Genomic DNA, 17,415 nt, shown 5'->3' on the forward strand with positions numbered 1-17,415 from the left:
GCCCACAGCCCTCCCCGCCCCCTCCCACAGCTCCTCACCAAGACCGTCCAGCCCCGCGCCCAGCCCCTCTCCAGGGCCTGCCTGCCCCGGCTCCCGGCCGGCCGGCCGGCCGGCCGGCCCCAACGCCTTGCCGAGGGCCAGGGCGGGGCGGGGCCGCTTGGCCAGCCGCCCGGGGGCTTGGGGGGGCCTCCTGGGGCATAAAGGAGGACGCGGGGGGCACCCGTCCCGCAGGGACATCCTCACGGGGAGGGTGGGGGTTCGCGGTGGGGGCGGGGCTGTGCAGGGAGCGGGGCCGCGGGGGTGGCGGTGGTGAGGGGCTGAGTGGGGGCCCCGGGCGGCCCCTGCTCCTCCCCGAGGTGGCGGTCCCAGTGGCCGCTGCCCCCGCGCCCAGCTCCCAGCGCCCCTGCCAGCGTGCCCCTCACCTGCACCCACCCCAGGCCCACAGCGCGCCCCCCCCACACACACACACACAACGCGCGCGCCCCCGCTCACCGGGAGGCGGGGGCGAGCTGTCCCCTGTCCTTCATTCAACCCTCCCGAGAGACCCAGAGGGGAGCCCCGCCGGAAGCCGCGGGGGGTGGGGGGCCCCAAGGCGCACCCCGGCCGGCCGGCCGGCGCGCACGCACCCACGCGAGGCTCCGTGGGAGCCCGGGTGCAGAGAGCACCGTCGGGCGAGCACTGAGGCCGGGGGCACCCGGATCTCCTGGCCCACGCGACGGGAGTCCCCCATCTTGCGATTCCCAAAGGCGCTGGGCCCGCCCCCGCACCCGGCCCTTGGCGGCGCCCTGGGCAAGAGCCCGCAGGAGAGCCCCGGCGCCCGCCTGGCCAAAGGCACCACGAACCCGTCCGCCACGCGGAAGCGGACCCGCGCACCGCGCAGGGGCAGGCCGACAGACAGGGTCCGGGGGCGCTGGGCAAAGCTGCTCCCGGGGCCTCCCCGGCGTGGGCCGCGGACCCCACGGCCACGCTCCGCCCCCTGCCGCGCACACCTGCTCCCAGAACCGCGGCCACTCGCAGCGGGGCCCCACCGGAGGCGCCCCGACCCTGTCCCTAAGGCGCGGGTGCGTGTGGGTGTGTGCGCGCGCGCGCGCGGCTGTCCCGGCCTCCGGCGGCTCACAGGCTCACACGCAGGCACTGGGAGCCCCTGCGGCCGGTGGGCGGGCGCACACACTGGGAGCCGTGCAGCCACAGCCGCGCGCCTGCGCCCGCCCTGGGTGGCCTTGTGTGCGCCCATCCGGGATCCGGGCGCAGGCGGGCTGTGCAGCGGAGCAGCCGTGCGCGGTGCGGTGCGGGAGGGCAGGCGTCGGGGCCAGCGGGGGCGGGGGCGGGGGCGCGGGCGGACGGGGCTGGCCGCGGGCGGCCGGGCCACTTCTTGAGGGCGGCGGGAGAGCCGCGCCTCCGTCTACGGCCATACCACCCTGAACGCGCCCGATCTCGTCTGATCTCGGAAGCTAAGCAGGGTCGGGCCTGGTTAGTACTTGGATGGGAGACCGCCTGGGAATACCGGGTGCTGTAGGCCTTTTGTGGGGGCGTGGGGCATTTGCTTCTTTACTTTTCTCCCCCTGGCCTTTGGCTTTGGACGCGGGGAAGGGAGGGGTGGGGGGCTGGGCCCTAGCCCCTGGCCCTGGTCCTGCCCATAGCCTCCGGGCCCCCACAACCCAGGTGCCCAGGTGCCCTGCCACTCCCCTGCGCCCGGCCCCCAGGCCTGGGCTGCCTGAGGCTGGCCTGAGCTCCCACCCCTGCCCACTGCCCTCCCCGCCCCCTCCCACAGCTCCTCACCAAGACCGTCCAGCCCCGCGCCCAGCCCCTCTCCAGGGCCTGCCTGCCCCGGCTCCCGGCCGGCCGGCCGGCCCCAACGCCTTGCCGAGGGCCAGGGCGGGGCGGGGCCGCTCGGCCAGCCGCCCGGGGGCTTGGGGGGGCCTCCTGGGGCATAAAGGAGTACGCCGGGGGCTCCCGTCCCGCAGGGACATCCTCACGGGGAGGGTGGGGGAACGCGGTGGGGGCGGGGCTGTGCAGGGAGCGGGGCCGCGGGGGTGGCGGTGGTGAGGGGCTGAGTGGGGGCCCCGGGCGGCCCCTGCTCCTCCCCGAGGTGGCGGTCCCAGTGGCCGCTCCCCCCGCGCCCAGCTCCCAGCGCCCCTGCCAGCGTGCCCCTCACCTGCACCCACCCGAGGTCCACAGCGCGCCCCCCCCCCCACACACACACAACGCGCGCGCCCCCGCTCACCGGGAGGCGGGGGCGAGCTGTCCCCTGTCCTTCATTCAACCCTCCCGAGAGACCCAGAGGGGAGCCCCGCCGGAAGCCGCGGGGGGTGGGGGGCCCCAAGGCGCACCCCGGCCGGCCTGCCGGCGCGCACGCACCCACGCGAGGCTCCGTGGGAGCCCGGGTGCAGAGAGCACCATCGGGCGAGCACTGAGGCCGGGGGCACCCGGATCTCCTGGCCCACGCGACGGGAGTCCCCCATCTTGCGATTCCCAAAGGCGCTGGGCCCGCCCCCGCACCCGGCCCTTGGCGGCGCCCTGGGCAAGAGCCCGCAGGAGAGCCCCGGCGCCCGCCTGGCCAAAGGCACCACGAACCCGTCCGCCACGCGGAAGCGGACCCGCGCACCGCGCAGGGGCAGGCCGACAGACAGGGTCCGGGGGCGCTGGGCAAAGCTGCTCCCGGGGCCTCCCCGGCGTGGGCCGCGGACCCCACGGCCACGCTCCGCCCCCTGCCGCGCACACCTGCTCCCAGAACCGCGGCCACTCGCAGCGGGGCCCCACCGGAGGCGCCCCGACCCTGTCCCTAAGGCGCGGGTGCGTGTGGGTGTGTGCGCGCGCGCGCGGCTGTCCCGCCCTCCGGCGGCTCACAGGCTCACACGCAGGCACTGGGAGCCCCTGCGGCCGGTGGGCGGGCGCACACACTGGGAGCCGTGCAGCCACAGCCGCGCGCCTGCGCCCGCCCTGGGTGGCCTTGTGTGCGCCCATCCGGGATCCGGGCGCAGGCGGGCTGTGCAGCGGAGCAGCCGTGCGCGGTGCGGTGCGGGAGGGCAGGCGTCGGGGCCAGCGGGGGCGGGGGCGGGGGCGCGGGCGGACGGGGCTGGCCGCGGGCGGCCGGGCCACTTCTTGAGGGCGGCGGGAGAGCCGCGCCTCCGTCTACGGCCATACCACCCTGAACGCGCCCGATCTCGTCTGATCTCGGAAGCTAAGCAGGGTCGGGCCTGGTTAGTACTTGGATGGGAGACCGCCTGGGAATACCGGGTGCTGTAGGCCTTTTGTGGGGGCGTGGGGCATTTGCTTCTTTACTTTTCTCCCCCTGGCCTTTGGCTTTGGACGCGGGGAAGGGAGGGGTGGGGGGCTGGGCCCTAGCCCCTGGCCCTGGTCCTGCCCATAGCCTCCGGGCCCCCACAACCCAGGTGCCCAGGTGCCCTGCCACTCCCCTGCGCCCGGCCCCCAGGCCAGGGCTGCCTGAGGCTGGCCTGAGCTCCCACCCCTGCCCACTGCCCTCCCCGCCCCCTCCCACAGCTCCTCACCAAGACCGTCCAGCCCCGCGCCCAGCCCCTCTCCAGGGCCTGCCTGCCCCGGCTCCCGGCCGGCCGGCCGGCCCCAACGCCTTGCTGAGGGCCAGGGCGGGGCGGGGCCGCTCGGCCAGCCGCCCGGGGGCTTGGGGGGGCCTCCTGGGGCATAAAGGAGTACGCCGGGGGCTCCCGTCCCGCAGGGACATCCTCACGGGGAGGGTGGGGGAACGCGGTGGGGGCGGGGCTGTGCAGGGAGCGGGGCCGCGGGGGTGGCGGTGGTGAGGGGCTGAGTGGGGGCCCCGGGCGGCCCCTGCTCCTCCCCGAGGTGGCGGTCCCAGTGGCCGCTCCCCCCGCGCCCAGCTCCCAGCGCCCCTGCCAGCGTGCCCCTCACCTGCACCCACCCCAGGCCCACAGCGCGCCCCCCCCCAGACACACACACACAACGCGCGCGCCCGCGCTCACCGGGAGGCGGGGGCGAGCTGTCCCCTGTCCTTCATTCAACCCTCCCGAGAGACCCAGAGGGGAGCCCCGCCGGAAGCCGCGGGGGGTGGGGGGCCCCAAGGCGCACCCCGGCCGGCCGGCCGGCGCGCACGCACCCACGCGAGGCTCCGTGGGAGCCCGGGTGCAGAGAGCACCGTCGGGCGAGCACTGAGGCCGGGGGCACCCGGATCTCCTGGCCCACGCGACGGGAGTCCCCCATCTTGCGATTCCCAAAGGCGCTGGGCCCGCCCCCGCACCCGGCCCTTGGCGGCGCCCTGGGCAAGAGCCCGCAGGAGAGCCCCGGCGCCCGCCTGGCCAAAGGCACCACGAACCCGTCCGCCACGCGGAAGCGGACCCGCGCACCGCGCAGGGGCAGGCCGACAGACAGGGTCCGGGGGCGCTGGGCAAAGCTGCTCCCGGGGCCTCCCCGGCGTGGGCCGCGGACCCCACGGCCACGCTCCGCCCCCTGCCGCGCACACCTGCTCCCAGAACCGCGGCCACTCGCAGCGGGGCCCCACCGGAGGCGCCCCGACCCTGTCCCTAAGGCGCGGGTGCGTGTGGGTGAGTGTGCGCGCGCGCGGCTGTCCCGCCCTCCGGCGGCTCACAGGCTCACACGCAGGCACTGGGAGCCCCTGCGGCCGGTGGGCGGGCGCACACACTGGGAGCCGTGCAGCCACAGCCGCGCGCCTGCGCCCGCCCTGGGTGGCCTTGTGTGCGCCCATCCGGGATCCGGGCGCAGGCGGGCTGTGCAGCGGAGCAGCCGTGCGCGGTGCGGTGCGGGAGGGCAGGCGTCGGGGCCAGCGGGGGCGGGGGCGGGGGCGCGGGCGGACGGGGCTGGCCGCGGGCGGCCGGGCCACTTCTTGAGGGCGGCGGGAGAGCCGCGCCTCCGTCTACGGCCATACCACCCTGAACGCGCCCGATCTCGTCTGATCTCGGAAGCTAAGCAGGGTCGGGCCTGGTTAGTACTTGGATGGGAGACCGCCTGGGAATACCGGGTGCTGTAGGCCTTTTGTGGGGGCGTGGGGCATTTGCTTCTTTACTTTTCTCCCCCTGGCCTTTGGCTTTGGACGCGGGGAAGGGAGGGGTGGGGGGCTGGGCCCTAGCCCCTGGCCCTGGTCCTGCCCATAGCCTCCGGGCCCCCACAACCCAGGTGCCCAGGTGCCCTGCCACTCCCCTGCGCCCGGCCCCCAGGCCTGGGCTGCCTGAGGCTGGCCTGAGCTCCCACCCCTGCCCACTGCCCTCCCCGCCCCCTCCCACAGCTCCTCACCAAGACCGTCCAGCCCCGCGCCCAGCCCCTCTCCAGGGCCTGCCTGCCCCGGCTCCCGGCCGGCCGGCCGGCCCCAAGGCCTTGCTGAGGGCCAGGGCGGGGCGGGGCCGCTCGGCCAGCCGCCCGGGGGCTTGGGGGGGCCTCCTGGGGCATAAAGGAGTACGCCGGGGGCTCCCGTCCCGCAGGGACATCCTCACGGGGAGGGTGGGGGAACGCGGTGGGGGCGGGGCTGTGCAGGGAGCGGGGCCGCGGGGGTGGCGGTGGTGAGGGGCTGAGTGGGGGCCCCGGGCGGCCCCTGCTCCTCCCCGAGGTGGCGGTCCCAGTGGCCGCTGCCCCCGCGCCCAGCTCCCAGCGCCCCTGCCAGCGTGCCCCTCACCTGCACCCACCCCAGGCCCACAGCGCGCCCCCCCCCCACACACACACACAACGCGCGCGCCCCCGCTCACCGGGAGGCGGGGGCGAGCTGTCCCCTGTCCTTCATTCAACCCTCCCGAGAGACCCAGAGGGGAGCCCCGCCGGAAGCCGCGGGGGGTGGGGGGCCCCAAGGCGCACCCCGGCCGGCCGGCCGGCGCGCACGCACCCACGCGAGGCTCCGTGGGAGCCCGGGTGCAGAGAGCACCGTCGGGCGAGCACTGAGGCCGGGGGCACCCGGATCTCCTGGCCCACGCGACGGGAGTCCCCCATCTTGCGATTCCCAAAGGCGCTGGGCCCGCCCCCGCACCCGGCCCTTGGCGGCGCCCTGGGCAAGAGCCCGCAGGAGAGCCCCGGCGCCCGCCTGGCCAAAGGCACCACGAACCCGTCCGCCACGCGGAAGCGGACCCGCGCACCGCGCAGGGGCAGGCCGACAGACAGGGTCCGGGGGCGCTGGGCAAAGCTGCTCCCGGGGCCTCCCCGGCGTGGGCCGCGGACCCCACGGCCACGCTCCGCCCCCTGCCGCGCACACCTGCTCCCAGAACCGCGGCCACTCGCAGCGGGGCCCCACCGGAGGCGCCCCGACCCTGTCCCTAAGGCGCGGGTGCGTGTGGGTGTGTGCGCGCGCGCGCGGCTGTCCCGGCCTCCGGCGGCTCACAGGCTCACACGCAGGCACTGGGAGCCCCTGCGGCCGGTGGGCGGGCGCACACACTGGGAGCCGTGCAGCCACAGCCGCGCGCCTGCGCCCGCCCTGGGTGGCCTTGTGTGCGCCCATCCGGGATCCGGGCGCAGGCGGGCTGTGCAGCGGAGCAGCCGTGCGCGGTGCGGTGCGGGAGGGCAGGCGTCGGGGCCAGCGGGGGCGGGGGCGGGGGCGCGGGCGGACGGGGCTGGCCGCGGGCGGCCGGGCCACTTCTTGAGGGCGGCGGGAGAGCCGCGCCTCCGTCTACGGCCATACCACCCTGAACGCGCCCGATCTCGTCTGATCTCGGAAGCTAAGCAGGGTCGGGCCTGGTTAGTACTTGGATGGGAGACCGCCTGGGAATACCGGGTGCTGTAGGCCTTTTGTGGGGGCGTGGGGCATTTGCTTCTTTACTTTTCTCCCCCTGGCCTTTGGCTTTGGACGCGGGGAAGGGAGGGGTGGGGGGCTGGGCCCTAGCCCCTGGCCCTGGTCCTGCCCATAGCCTCCGGGCCCCCACAACCCAGGTGCCCAGGTGCCCTGCCACTCCCCTGCGCCCGGCCCCCAGGCCTGGGCTGCCTGAGGCTGGCCTGAGCTCCCACCCCTGCCCACTGCCCTCCCCGCCCCCTCCCACAGCTCCTCACCAAGACCGTCCAGCCCCGCGCCCAGCCCCTCTCCAGGGCCTGCCTGCCCCGGCTCCCGGCCGGCCGGCCGGCCCCAACGCCTTGCCGAGGGCCAGGGCGGGGCGGGGCCGCTCGGCCAGCCGCCCGGGGGCTTGGGGGGGCCTCCTGGGGCATAAAGGAGTACGCCGGGGGCTCCCGTCCCGCAGGGACATCCTCACGGGGAGGGTGGGGGAACGCGGTGGGGGCGGGGCTGTGCAGGGAGCGGGGCCGCGGGGGTGGCGGTGGTGAGGGGCTGAGTGGGGGCCCCGGGCGGCCCCTGCTCCTCCCCGAGGTGGCGGTCCCAGTGGCCGCTCCCCCCGCGCCCAGCTCCCAGCGCCCCTGCCAGCGTGCCCCTCACCTGCACCCACCCGAGGTCCACAGCGCGCCCCCCCCCCCACACACACACAACGCGCGCGCCCCCGCTCACCGGGAGGCGGGGGCGAGCTGTCCCCTGTCCTTCATTCAACCCTCCCGAGAGACCCAGAGGGGAGCCCCGCCGGAAGCCGCGGGGGGTGGGGGGCCCCAAGGCGCACCCCGGCCGGCCTGCCGGCGCGCACGCACCCACGCGAGGCTCCGTGGGAGCCCGGGTGCAGAGAGCACCATCGGGCGAGCACTGAGGCCGGGGGCACCCGGATCTCCTGGCCCACGCGACGGGAGTCCCCCATCTTGCGATTCCCAAAGGCGCTGGGCCCGCCCCCGCACCCGGCCCTTGGCGGCGCCCTGGGCAAGAGCCCGCAGGAGAGCCCCGGCGCCCGCCTGGCCAAAGGCACCACGAACCCGTCCGCCACGCGGAAGCGGACCCGCGCACCGCGCAGGGGCAGGCCGACAGACAGGGTCCGGGGGCGCTGGGCAAAGCTGCTCCCGGGGCCTCCCCGGCGTGGGCCGCGGACCCCACGGCCACGCTCCGCCCCCTGCCGCGCACACCTGCTCCCAGAACCGCGGCCACTCGCAGCGGGGCCCCACCGGAGGCGCCCCGACCCTGTCCCTAAGGCGCGGGTGCGTGTGGGTGAGTGTGCGCGCGCGCGGCTGTCCCGCCCTCCGGCGGCTCACAGGCTCACACGCAGGCACTGGGAGCCCCTGCGGCCGGTGGGCGGGCGCACACACTGGGAGCCGTGCAGCCACAGCCGCGCGCCTGCGCCCGCCCTGGGTGGCCTTGTGTGCGCCCATCCGGGATCCGGGCGCAGGCGGGCTGTGCAGCGGAGCAGCCGTGCGCGGTGCGGTGCGGGAGGGCAGGCGTCGGGGCCAGCGGGGGCGGGGGCGGGGGCGCGGGCGGACGGGGCTGGCCGCGGGCGGCCGGGCCACTTCTTGAGGGCGGCGGGAGAGCCGCGCCTCCGTCTACGGCCATACCACCCTGAACGCGCCCGATCTCGTCTGATCTCGGAAGCTAAGCAGGGTCGGGCCTGGTTAGTACTTGGATGGGAGACCGCCTGGGAATACCGGGTGCTGTAGGCCTTTTGTGGGGGCGTGGGGCATTTGCTTCTTTACTTTTCTCCCCCTGGCCTTTGGCTTTGGACGCGGGGAAGGGAGGGGTGGGGGGCTGGGCCCTAGCCCCTGGCCCTGGTCCTGCCCATAGCCTCCGGGCCCCCACAACCCAGGTGCCCAGGTGCCCTGCCACTCCCCTGCGCCCGGCCCCCAGGCCTGGGCTGCCTGAGGCTGGCCTGAGCTCCCACCCCTGCCCACTGCCCTCCCCGCCCCCTCCCACAGCTCCTCACCAAGACCGTCCAGCCCCGCGCCCAGCCCCTCTCCAGGGCCTGCCTGCCCCGGCTCCCGGCCGGCCGGCCGGCCCCAACGCCTTGCTGAGGGCCAGGGCGGGGCGGGGCCGCTCGGCCAGCCGCCCGGGGGCTTGGGGGGGCCTCCTGGGGCATAAAGGAGTACGCCGGGGGCTCCCGTCCCGCAGGGACATCCTCACGGGGAGGGTGGGGGAACGCGGTGGGGGCGGGGCTGTGCAGGGAGCGGGGCCGCGGGGGTGGCGGTGGTGAGGGGCTGAGTGGGGGCCCCGGGCGGCCCCTGCTCCTCCCCGAGGTGGCGGTCCCAGTGGCCGCTGCCCCCGCGCCCAGCTCCCAGCGCCCCTGCCAGCGTGCCCCTCACCTGCACCCACCCCAGGCCCACAGCGCGCCCCCCCCCCACACACACACACAACGCGCGCGCCCCCGCTCACCGGGAGGCGGGGGCGAGCTGTCCCCTGTCCTTCATTCAACCCTCCCGAGAGACCCAGAGGGGAGCCCCGCCGGAAGCCGCGGGGGGTGGGGGGCCCCAAGGCGCACCCCGGCCGGCCGGCCGGCGCGCACGCACCCACGCGAAGCTCCGTGGGAGCCCGGGTGCAGAGAGCACCGTCGGGCGAGCACTGAGGCCGGGGGCACCCGGATCTCCTGGCCCACGCGACGGGAGTCCCCCATCTTGCGATTCCCAAAGGCGCTGGGCCCGCCCCCGCACCCGGCCCTTGGCGGCGCCCTGGGCAAGAGCCCGCAGGAGAGCCCCGGCGCCCGCCTGGCCAAAGGCACCACGAACCCGTCCGCCACGCGGAAGCGGACCCGCGCACCGCGCAGGGGCAGGCCGACAGACAGGGTCCGGGGGCGCTGGGCAAAGCTGCTCCCGGGGCCTCCCCGGCGTGGGCCGCGGACCCCACGGCCACGCTCCGCCCCCTGCCGCGCACACCTGCTCCCAGAACCGCGGCCACTCGCAGCGGGGCCCCACCGGAGGCGCCCCGACCCTGTCCCTAAGGCGCGGGTGCGTGTGGGTGTGTGCGCGCGCGCGCGGCTGTCCCGCCCTCCGGCGGCTCACAGGCTCACACGCAGGCACTGGGAGCCCCTGCGGCCGGTGGGCGGGCGCACACACTGGGAGCCGTGCAGCCACAGCCGCGCGCCTGCGCCCGCCCTGGGTGGCCTTGTGTGCGCCCATCCGGGATCCGGGCGCAGGCGGGCTGTGCAGCGGAGCAGCCGTGCGCAGTGCGGTGCGGGAGGGCAGGCGTCGGGGCCAGCGGGGGCGGGGGCGGGGGCGCGGGCGGACGGGGCTGGCCGCGGGCGGCCGGGCCACTTCTTGAGGGCGGCGGGAGAGCCGCGCCTCCGTCTACGGCCATACCACCCTGAACGCGCCCGATCTCGTCTGATCTCGGAAGCTAAGCAGGGTCGGGCCTGGTTAATACTTGGATGGGAGACCGCCTGGGAATACCGGGTGCTGTAGGCCTTTTGTGGGGGCGTGGGGCATTTGCTTCTTTACTTTTCTCCCCCTGGCCTTTGGCTTTGGACGCGGGGAAGGGAGGGGTGGGGGGCTGGGCCCTAGCCCCTGGCCCTGGTCCTGCCCATAGCCTCCGGGCCCCCACAACCCAGGTGCCCAGGTGCCCTGCCACTCCCCTGCGCCCGGCCCCCAGGCCTGGGCTGCCTGAGGCTGGCCTGAGCTCCCACCCCTGCCCACTGCCCTCCCCGCCCCCTCCCACAGCTCCTCACCAAGACCGTCCAGCCCCGCGCCCAGCCCCTCTCCAGGGCCTGCCTGCCCCGGCTCCCGGCCGGCCGGCCGGCCCCAACGCCTTGCTGAGGGCCAGGGCGGGGCGGGGCCGCTCGGCCAGCCGCCCGGGGGCTTGGGGGGGCCTCCTGGGGCATAAAGGAGTACGCCGGGGGCTCCCGTCCCGCAGGGACATCCTCACGGGGAGGGTGGGGGAACGCGGTGGGGGCGGGGCTGTGCAGGGAGCGGGGCCGCGGGGGTGGCGGTGGTGAGGGGCTGAGTGGGGGCCCCGGGCGGCCCCTGCTCCTCCCCGAGGTGGCGGTCCCAGTGGCCGCTCCCCCCGCGCCCAGCTCCCAGCGCCCCTGCCAGCGTGCCCCTCACCTGCACCCACCCCAGGCCCACAGCGCGCCCCCCCCCCAGACACACACACAACGCGCGCGCCCATGCTCACCGGGAGGCGGGGGCGAGCTGTCCCCTGTCCTTCATTCAACCCTCCCGAGAGACCCAGAGCGGAGCCCCGCCGGAAGACGGGGGGGGTGGGGGGCCCCAAGGCGCACCCCGGCCGGCCGGCCGGCGCGCACGCACCCACGCGAGGCTCCGTGGGAGCCCGGATGCAGAGAGCACCGTCGGGCGAGCACTGAGGCCGGGGGCACCCGGATCTCCTGGCCCACGCGACGGGAGTCCCCCATCTTGCGATTCCCAAAGGCGCTGGTCCCGCCCCCGCACCCGGCCCTTGGCGGCGCCCTGGGCAAGAGCCCGCAGGAGAGCCCCGGCGCCCGCCTGGCCAAAGGCACCACGAACCCGTCCGCCACGCGGAAGCGGACCCGCGCACCGCGCAGGGGCAGGCCGACAGACAGGGTCCGGGGGCGCTGGGCAAAGCTGCTCCCGGGGCCTCCCCGGCGTGGGCCGCGGACCCCACGGCCACGCTCCGCCCCCTGCCGCGCACACCTGCTCCCAGAACCGCGGCCACTCGCAGCGGGGCCCCACCGGAGGCGCCCGACCCTGTCCCTAAGGCGCGGGTGCGTGTGTGTGAGTGTGCGCGCGCGCGCGCGCGCGCGCGGCTGTCCCGCCCTCCGGCGGCTCACAGGCTCACACGCAGGCACTGGGAGCCCCTGCGGCCGGTGGGCGGGCGCACACACTGGGAGCCGTGCAGCCACAGCCGCGCGCCTGCGCCCGCCCTGGGTGGCCTTGTGTGCGCCCATCCGGGATCCGGGCGCAGGCGGGCTGTGCAGCGGAGCAGCCGTGCGCGGTGCGGTGCGGGAGGGCAGGCGTCGGGGCCAGCGGGGGCGGGGGCGCGGGCGGACGGGGCTGGCCGCGGGCGGCCGGGCCACTTCTTGAGGGCGGCGGGAGAGCCGCGCCTCCGTCTACGGCCATACCACCCTGAACGCGCCCGATCTCGTCTGATCTCGGAAGCTAAGCAGGGTCGGGCCTGGTTAGTACTTGGATGGGAGACCGCCTGGGAATACCGGGTGCTGTAGGCCTTTTGTGGGGGCGTGGGGCATTTGCTTCTTTACTTTTCTCCCCCTGGCCTTTGGCTTTGGACGCGGGGAAGGGAGGGGTGGGGGGCTGGGCCCTAGCCCCTGGCCCTGGTCCTGCCCATAGCCTCCGGGCCCCCACAACCCAGGTGCCCAGGTGCCCTGCCACTCCCCTGCGCCCGGCCCCCAGGCCTGGGCTGCCTGAGGCTGGCCTGAGCTCCCACCCCTGCCCACTGCCCTCCCCGCCCCCTCCCACAGCTCCTCACCAAGACCGTCCAGCCCCGCGCCCAGCCCCTCTCCAGGGCCTGCCTGCCCCGGCTCCCGGCCGGCCGGCCGGCCCCAACGCCTTGCTGAGGGCCAGGGCGGGGCGGGGCCGCTCGGCCAGCCGCCCGGGGGCTTGGGGGGGCCTCCTGGGGCATAAAGGAGTACGCCGGGGGCTCCCGTCCCGCAGGGACATCCTCACGGGGAGGGTGGGGGAACGCGGTGGGGGCGGGGCTGTGCAGGGAGCGGGGCCGCGGGGGTGGCGGTGGTGAGGGGCTGAGTGGGGGCCCCGGGCGGCCCCTGCTCCTCCCCGAGGTGGCGGTCCCAGTGGCCGCTCCCCCCGCGCCCAGCTCCCAGCGCCCCTGCCAGCGTGCCCCTCACCTGCACCCACCCCAGGCCCACAGCGCGCCCCCCCCCAGACACACACACACAACGCGCGCGCCCGCGCTCACCGGGAGGCGGGGGCGAGCTGTCCCCTGTCCTTCATTCAACCCTCCCGAGAGACCCAGAGGGGAGCCCCGCCGGAAGCCGCGGGGGGTGGGGGGCCCCAAGGCGCACCCCGGCCGGCCGGCCGGCGCGCACGCACCCACGCGAGGCTCCGTGGGAGCCCGGGTGCAGAGAGCACCGTCGGGCGAGCACTGAGGCCGGGGGCACCCGGATCTCCTGGCCCACGCGACGGGAGTCCCCCATCTTGCGATTCCCAAAGGCGCTGGGCCCGCCCCCGCACCCGGCCCTTGGCGGCGCCCTGGGCAAGAGCCCGCAGGAGAGCCCCGGCGCCCGCCTGGCCAAAGGCACCACGAACCCGTCCGCCACGCGGAAGCGGACCCGCGCACCGCGCAGGGGCAGGCCGACAGACAGGGTCCGGGGGCGCTGGGCAGAGCTGCTCCCGGGGCCTCCCCGGCGTGGGCCGCGGACCCCACGGCCACGCTCCGCCCCCTGCCGCGCACACCTGCTCCCAGAACCGCGGCCACTCGCAGCGGGGCCCCACCGGAGGCGCCCCGACCCTGTCCCTAAGGCGCGGGTGCGTGTGGGTGTGTGCGCGCGCGCGCGGCTGTCCCGGCCTCCGGCGGCTCACAGGCTCACACGCAGGCACTGGGAGCCCCTGCGGCCGGTGGGCGGGCGCACACACTGGGAGCCGTGCAGCCACAGCCGCGCGCCTGCGCCCGCCCTGGGTGGCCTTGTGTGCGCCCATCCGGGATCCGGGCGCAGGCGGGCTGTGCAGCGGAGCAGCCGTGCGCGGTGCGGTGCGGGAGGGCAGGCGTCGGGGCCAGCGGGGGCGGGGGCGGGGGCGCGGGCGGACGGGGCTGGCCGCGGGCGGCCGGGCCACTTCTTGAGGGCGGCGGGAGAGCCGCGCCTCCGTCTACGGCCATACCACCCTAAACGCGCCCGATCTCGTCTGATCTCGGAAGCTAAGCAGGGTCGGGCCTGGTTAGTACTTGGATGGGAGACCGCCTGGGAATACCGGGTGCTGTAGGCCTTTTGTGGGGGCGTGGGGCATTTGCTTCTTTACTTTTCTCCCCCTGGCCTTTGGCTTTGGACGCGGGGAAGGGAGGGGTGGGGGGCTGGGCCCTAGCCCCTGGCCCTGGTCCTGCCCATAGCCTCCGGGCCCCCACAACCCAGGTGCCCAGGTGCCCTGCCACTCCCCTGCGCCCGGCCCCCAGGCCTGGGCTGCCTGAGGCTGGCCTGAGCTCCCACCCCTGCCCACTGCCCTCCCCGCCCCCTCCCACAGCTCCTCACCAAGACCGTCCAGCCCCGCGCCCAGCCCCTCTCCAGGGCCTGCCTGCCCCGGCTCCCGGCCGGCCGGCCGGCCCCAAGGCCTTGCTGAGGGCCAGGGCGGGGCGGGGCCGCTCGGCCAGCCGCCCGGGGGCTTGGGGGGGCCTCCTGGGGCATAAAGGAGTACGCCGGGGGCTCCCGTCCCGCAGGGACATCCTCACGGGGAGGGTGGGGGAACGCGGTGGGGGCGGGGCTGTGCAGGGAGCGGGGCCGCGGGGGTGGCGGTGGTGAGGGGCTGAGTGGGGGCCCCGGGCGGCCCCTGCTCCTCCCCGAGGTGGCGGTCCCAGTGGCCGCTGCCCCCGCGCCCAGCTCCCAGCGCCCCTGCCAGCGTGCCCCTCACCTGCACCCACCCCAGGCCCACAGCGCGCCCCCCCCCACACACACACACAACGCGCGCGCCCCCGCTCACCGGGAGGCGGGGGCGAGCTGTCCCCTGTCCTTCATTCAACCCTCCCGAGAGACCCAGAGGGGAGCCCCGCCGGAAGCCGCGGGGGGTGGGGGGCCCCAAGGCGCACCCCGGCCGGCCGGCCGGCGCGCACGCACCCACGCGAGGCTCCGTGGGAGCCCGGGTGCAGAGAGCACCGTCGGGCGAGCACTGAGGCCGGGGGCACCCGGATCTCCTGGCCCACGCGACGGGAGTCCCCCATCTTGCGATTCCCAAAGGCGCTGGGCCCGCCCCCGCACCCGGCCCTTGGCGGCGCCCTGGGCAAGAGCCCGCAGGAGAGCCCCGGCGCCCGCCTGGCCAAAGGCACCACGAACCCGTCCGCCACGCGGAAGCGGACCCGCGCACCGCGCAGGGGCAGGCCGACAGACAGGGTCCGGGGGCGCTGGGCAAAGCTGCTCCCGGGGCCTCCCCGGCGTGGGCCGCGGACCCCACGGCCACGCTCCGCCCCCTGCCGCGCACACCTGCTCCCAGAACCGCGGCCACTCGCAGCGGGGCCCCACCGGAGGCGCCCCGACCCTGTCCCTAAGGCGCGGGTGCGTGTGGGTGTGTGCGCGCGCGCGCGGCTGTCCCGCCCTCCGGCGGCTCACAGGCTCACACGCAGGCACTGGGAGCCCCTGCGGCCGGTGGGCGGGCGCACACACTGGGAGCCGTGCAGCCACAGCCGCGCGCCTGCGCCCGCCCTGGGTGGCCTTGTGTGCGCCCATCCGGGATCCGGGCGCAGGCGGGCTGTGCAGCGGAGCAGCCGTGCGCGGTGCGGTGCGGGAGGGCAGGCGTCGGGGCCAGCGGGGGCGGGGGCGGGGGCGCGGGCGGACGGGGCTGGCCGCGGGCGGCCGGGCCACTTCTTGAGGGCGGCGGGAGAGCCGCGCCTCCGTCTACGGCCATACCACCCTGAACGCGCCCGATCTCGTCTGATCTCGGAAGCTAAGCAGGGTCGGGCCTGGTTAGTACTTGGATGGGAGACCGCCTGGGAATACCGGGTGCTGTAGGCCTTTTGTGGGGGCGTGGGGCATTTGCTTCTTTACTTTTCTCCCCCTGGCCTTTGGCTTTGGACGCGGGGAAGGGAGGGGTGGGGGGCTGGGCCCTAGCCCCTGGCCCTGGTCCTGCCCATAGCCTCCGGGCCCCCACAACCCAGGTGCCCAGGTGCCCTGCCACTCCCCTGCGCCCGGCCCCCAGGCCTGGGCTGCCTGAGGCTGGCCTGAGCTCCCACCCCTGCCCACTGCCCTCCCCGCCCCCTCCCACAGCTCCTCACCAAGACCGTCCAGCCCCGCGCCCAGCCCCTCTCCAGGGCCTGCCTGCCCCGGCTCCCGGCCGGCCGGCCGGCCCCAACGCCTTGCTGAGGGCCAGGGCGGGGCGGGGCCGCTCGGCCAGCCGCCCGGGGGCTTGGGGGGGCCTCCTGGGGCATAAAGGAGTACGCCGGGGGCTCCCGTCCCGCAGGGACATCCTCACGGGGAGGGTGGGGGAACGCGGTGGGGGCGGGGCTGTGCAGGGAGCGGGGCCGCGGGGGTGGCGGTGGTGAGGGGCTGAGTGGGGGCCCCGGGCGGCCCCTGCTCCTCCCCGAGGTGGCGGTCCCAGTGGCCGCTCCCCCCGCGCCCAGCTCCCAGCGCCCCTGCCAGCGTGCCCCTCACCTGCACCCACCCCAGGCCCACAGCGCGCCCCCCCCCAGACACACACACAACGCGCGCGCCCATGCTCACCGGGAGGCGGGGGCGAGCTGTCCCCTGTCCTTCATTCAACCCTCCCGAGAGACCCAGAGCGGAGCCCCGCCGGAAGACGGGGGGGGTGGGGGGCCCCAAGGCGCACCCCGGCCGGCCGGCCGGCGCGCACGCACCCACGCGAGGCTCCGTGGGAGCCCGGATGCAGAGAGCACCGTCTGGCGAGCACTGAGGCCGGGGGCACCCGGATCTCCTGGCCCACGCGACGGGAGTCCCCCATCTTGCGATTCCCAAAGGCGCTGGTCCCGCCCCCGCACCCGGCCCTTGGCGGCGCCCTGGGCAAGAGCCCGCAGGAGAGCCCCGGCGCCCGCCTGGCCAAAGGCACCACGAACCCGTCCGCCACGCGGAAGCGGACCCGCGCACCGCGCAGGGGCAGGCCGACAGACAGGGTCCGGGGGCGCTGGGCAAAGCTGCTCCCGGGGCCTCCCCGGCGTGGGCCGCGGACCCCACGGCCACGCTCCGCACCCTGCCGCGCACACCTGCTCCCAGAACCGCGGCCACTCGCAGCGGGGCCCCACCGGAGGCGCCCGACCCTGTCCCTAAGGCGCGGGTGCGTGTGTGTGAGTGTGCGCGCGCGCGCGCGCGCGCGCGGCTGTCCCGCCCTCCGGCGGCTCACAGGCTCACACGCAGGCACTGGGAGCCCCTGCGGCCGGTGGGCGGGCGCACACACTGGGAGCCGTGCAGCCACAGCCGCGCGCCTGCGCCCGCCCTGGGTGGCCTTGTGTGCGCCCATCCGGGATCCGGGCGCAGGCGGGCTGTGCAGCGGAGCAGCCGTGCGCGGTGCGGTGCGGGAGGGCAGGCGTCGGGGCCAGCGGGGGCGGGGGCGCGGGCGGACGGGGCTGGCCGCGGGCGGCCGGGCCACTTCTTGAGGGCGGCGGGAGAGCCGCGCCTCCGTCTACGGCCATACCACCCTGAACGCGCCCGATCTCGTCTGATCTCGGAAGCTAAGCAGGGTCGGGCCTGGTTAGTACTTGGATGGGAGACCGCCTGGGAATACCGGGTGCTGTAGGCCTTTTGTGGGGGCGTGGGGCATTTGCTTCTTTACTTTTCTCCCCCTGGCCTTTGGCTTTGGACGCGGGGAAGGGAGGGGTGGGGGGCTGGGCCCTAGCCCCTGGCCCTGGTCCTGCCCATAGCCTCCGGGCCCCCACAACCCAGGTGCCCAGGTGCCCTGCCACTCCCCTGCGCCCGGCCCCCAGGCCTGGGCTGCCTGAGGCTGGCCTGAGCTCCCACCCCTGCCCACTGCCCTCCCCGCCCCCTCCCACAGCTCCTCACCAAGACCGTCCAGCCCCGCGCCCAGCCCCTCTCCAGGGCCTGCCTGCCC

At 76.7% G+C, this 17,415-nt stretch overlaps 10 non-coding genes across 10 annotated transcripts; all 10 read left to right on the forward strand.

Moving 5' to 3' along the window:
* Window positions 1–1,400: 1,400 nt before the first annotated feature.
* On the forward strand, window positions 1,401–1,519 carry LOC130025532 (5S ribosomal RNA). The gene has a single exon (XR_008792674.1). It is a non-coding gene; the product is annotated as a 5S ribosomal RNA (ribosomal RNA).
* Window positions 1,520–3,130: 1,611 nt separating this feature from the next.
* Window positions 3,131–3,249, forward strand: LOC130025533 (5S ribosomal RNA). Its single transcript, XR_008792675.1, has one exon. It is a non-coding gene; the product is annotated as a 5S ribosomal RNA (ribosomal RNA).
* A 1,613-nt stretch (window positions 3,250–4,862) lies between these two features.
* Window positions 4,863–4,981, forward strand: LOC130025534 (5S ribosomal RNA). Its single transcript, XR_008792676.1, has one exon. It is a non-coding gene; the product is annotated as a 5S ribosomal RNA (ribosomal RNA).
* Window positions 4,982–6,593: 1,612 nt separating this feature from the next.
* Window positions 6,594–6,712, forward strand: LOC130025535 (5S ribosomal RNA). Its single transcript, XR_008792677.1, has one exon. It is a non-coding gene; the product is annotated as a 5S ribosomal RNA (ribosomal RNA).
* A 1,611-nt stretch (window positions 6,713–8,323) lies between these two features.
* Window positions 8,324–8,442, forward strand: LOC130025536 (5S ribosomal RNA). Its single transcript, XR_008792678.1, has one exon. It is a non-coding gene; the product is annotated as a 5S ribosomal RNA (ribosomal RNA).
* Window positions 8,443–10,054: 1,612 nt separating this feature from the next.
* On the forward strand, window positions 10,055–10,173 carry LOC130025567 (5S ribosomal RNA). The gene has a single exon (XR_008792708.1). It is a non-coding gene; the product is annotated as a 5S ribosomal RNA (ribosomal RNA).
* A 1,617-nt stretch (window positions 10,174–11,790) lies between these two features.
* On the forward strand, window positions 11,791–11,909 carry LOC130025539 (5S ribosomal RNA). Its single transcript, XR_008792680.1, has one exon. It is a non-coding gene; the product is annotated as a 5S ribosomal RNA (ribosomal RNA).
* A 1,613-nt stretch (window positions 11,910–13,522) lies between these two features.
* LOC130025566 (5S ribosomal RNA) lies at window positions 13,523–13,641 on the forward strand. Its single transcript, XR_008792707.1, has one exon. It is a non-coding gene; the product is annotated as a 5S ribosomal RNA (ribosomal RNA).
* A 1,611-nt stretch (window positions 13,642–15,252) lies between these two features.
* Window positions 15,253–15,371, forward strand: LOC130025540 (5S ribosomal RNA). Its single transcript, XR_008792681.1, has one exon. It is a non-coding gene; the product is annotated as a 5S ribosomal RNA (ribosomal RNA).
* Window positions 15,372–16,987: 1,616 nt separating this feature from the next.
* Window positions 16,988–17,106, forward strand: LOC130025541 (5S ribosomal RNA). The gene has a single exon (XR_008792682.1). It is a non-coding gene; the product is annotated as a 5S ribosomal RNA (ribosomal RNA).
* The last annotated feature ends 309 nt before the right edge of the window (window positions 17,107–17,415 follow it).

Source organism: Sorex fumeus, unplaced genomic scaffold (assembly GCF_029834395.1).
Source record: "Sorex fumeus unplaced genomic scaffold, SorFum_2.1 ptg000030l, whole genome shotgun sequence".
Taxonomy (NCBI): Eukaryota; Metazoa; Chordata; class Mammalia; order Eulipotyphla; family Soricidae; genus Sorex; species Sorex fumeus.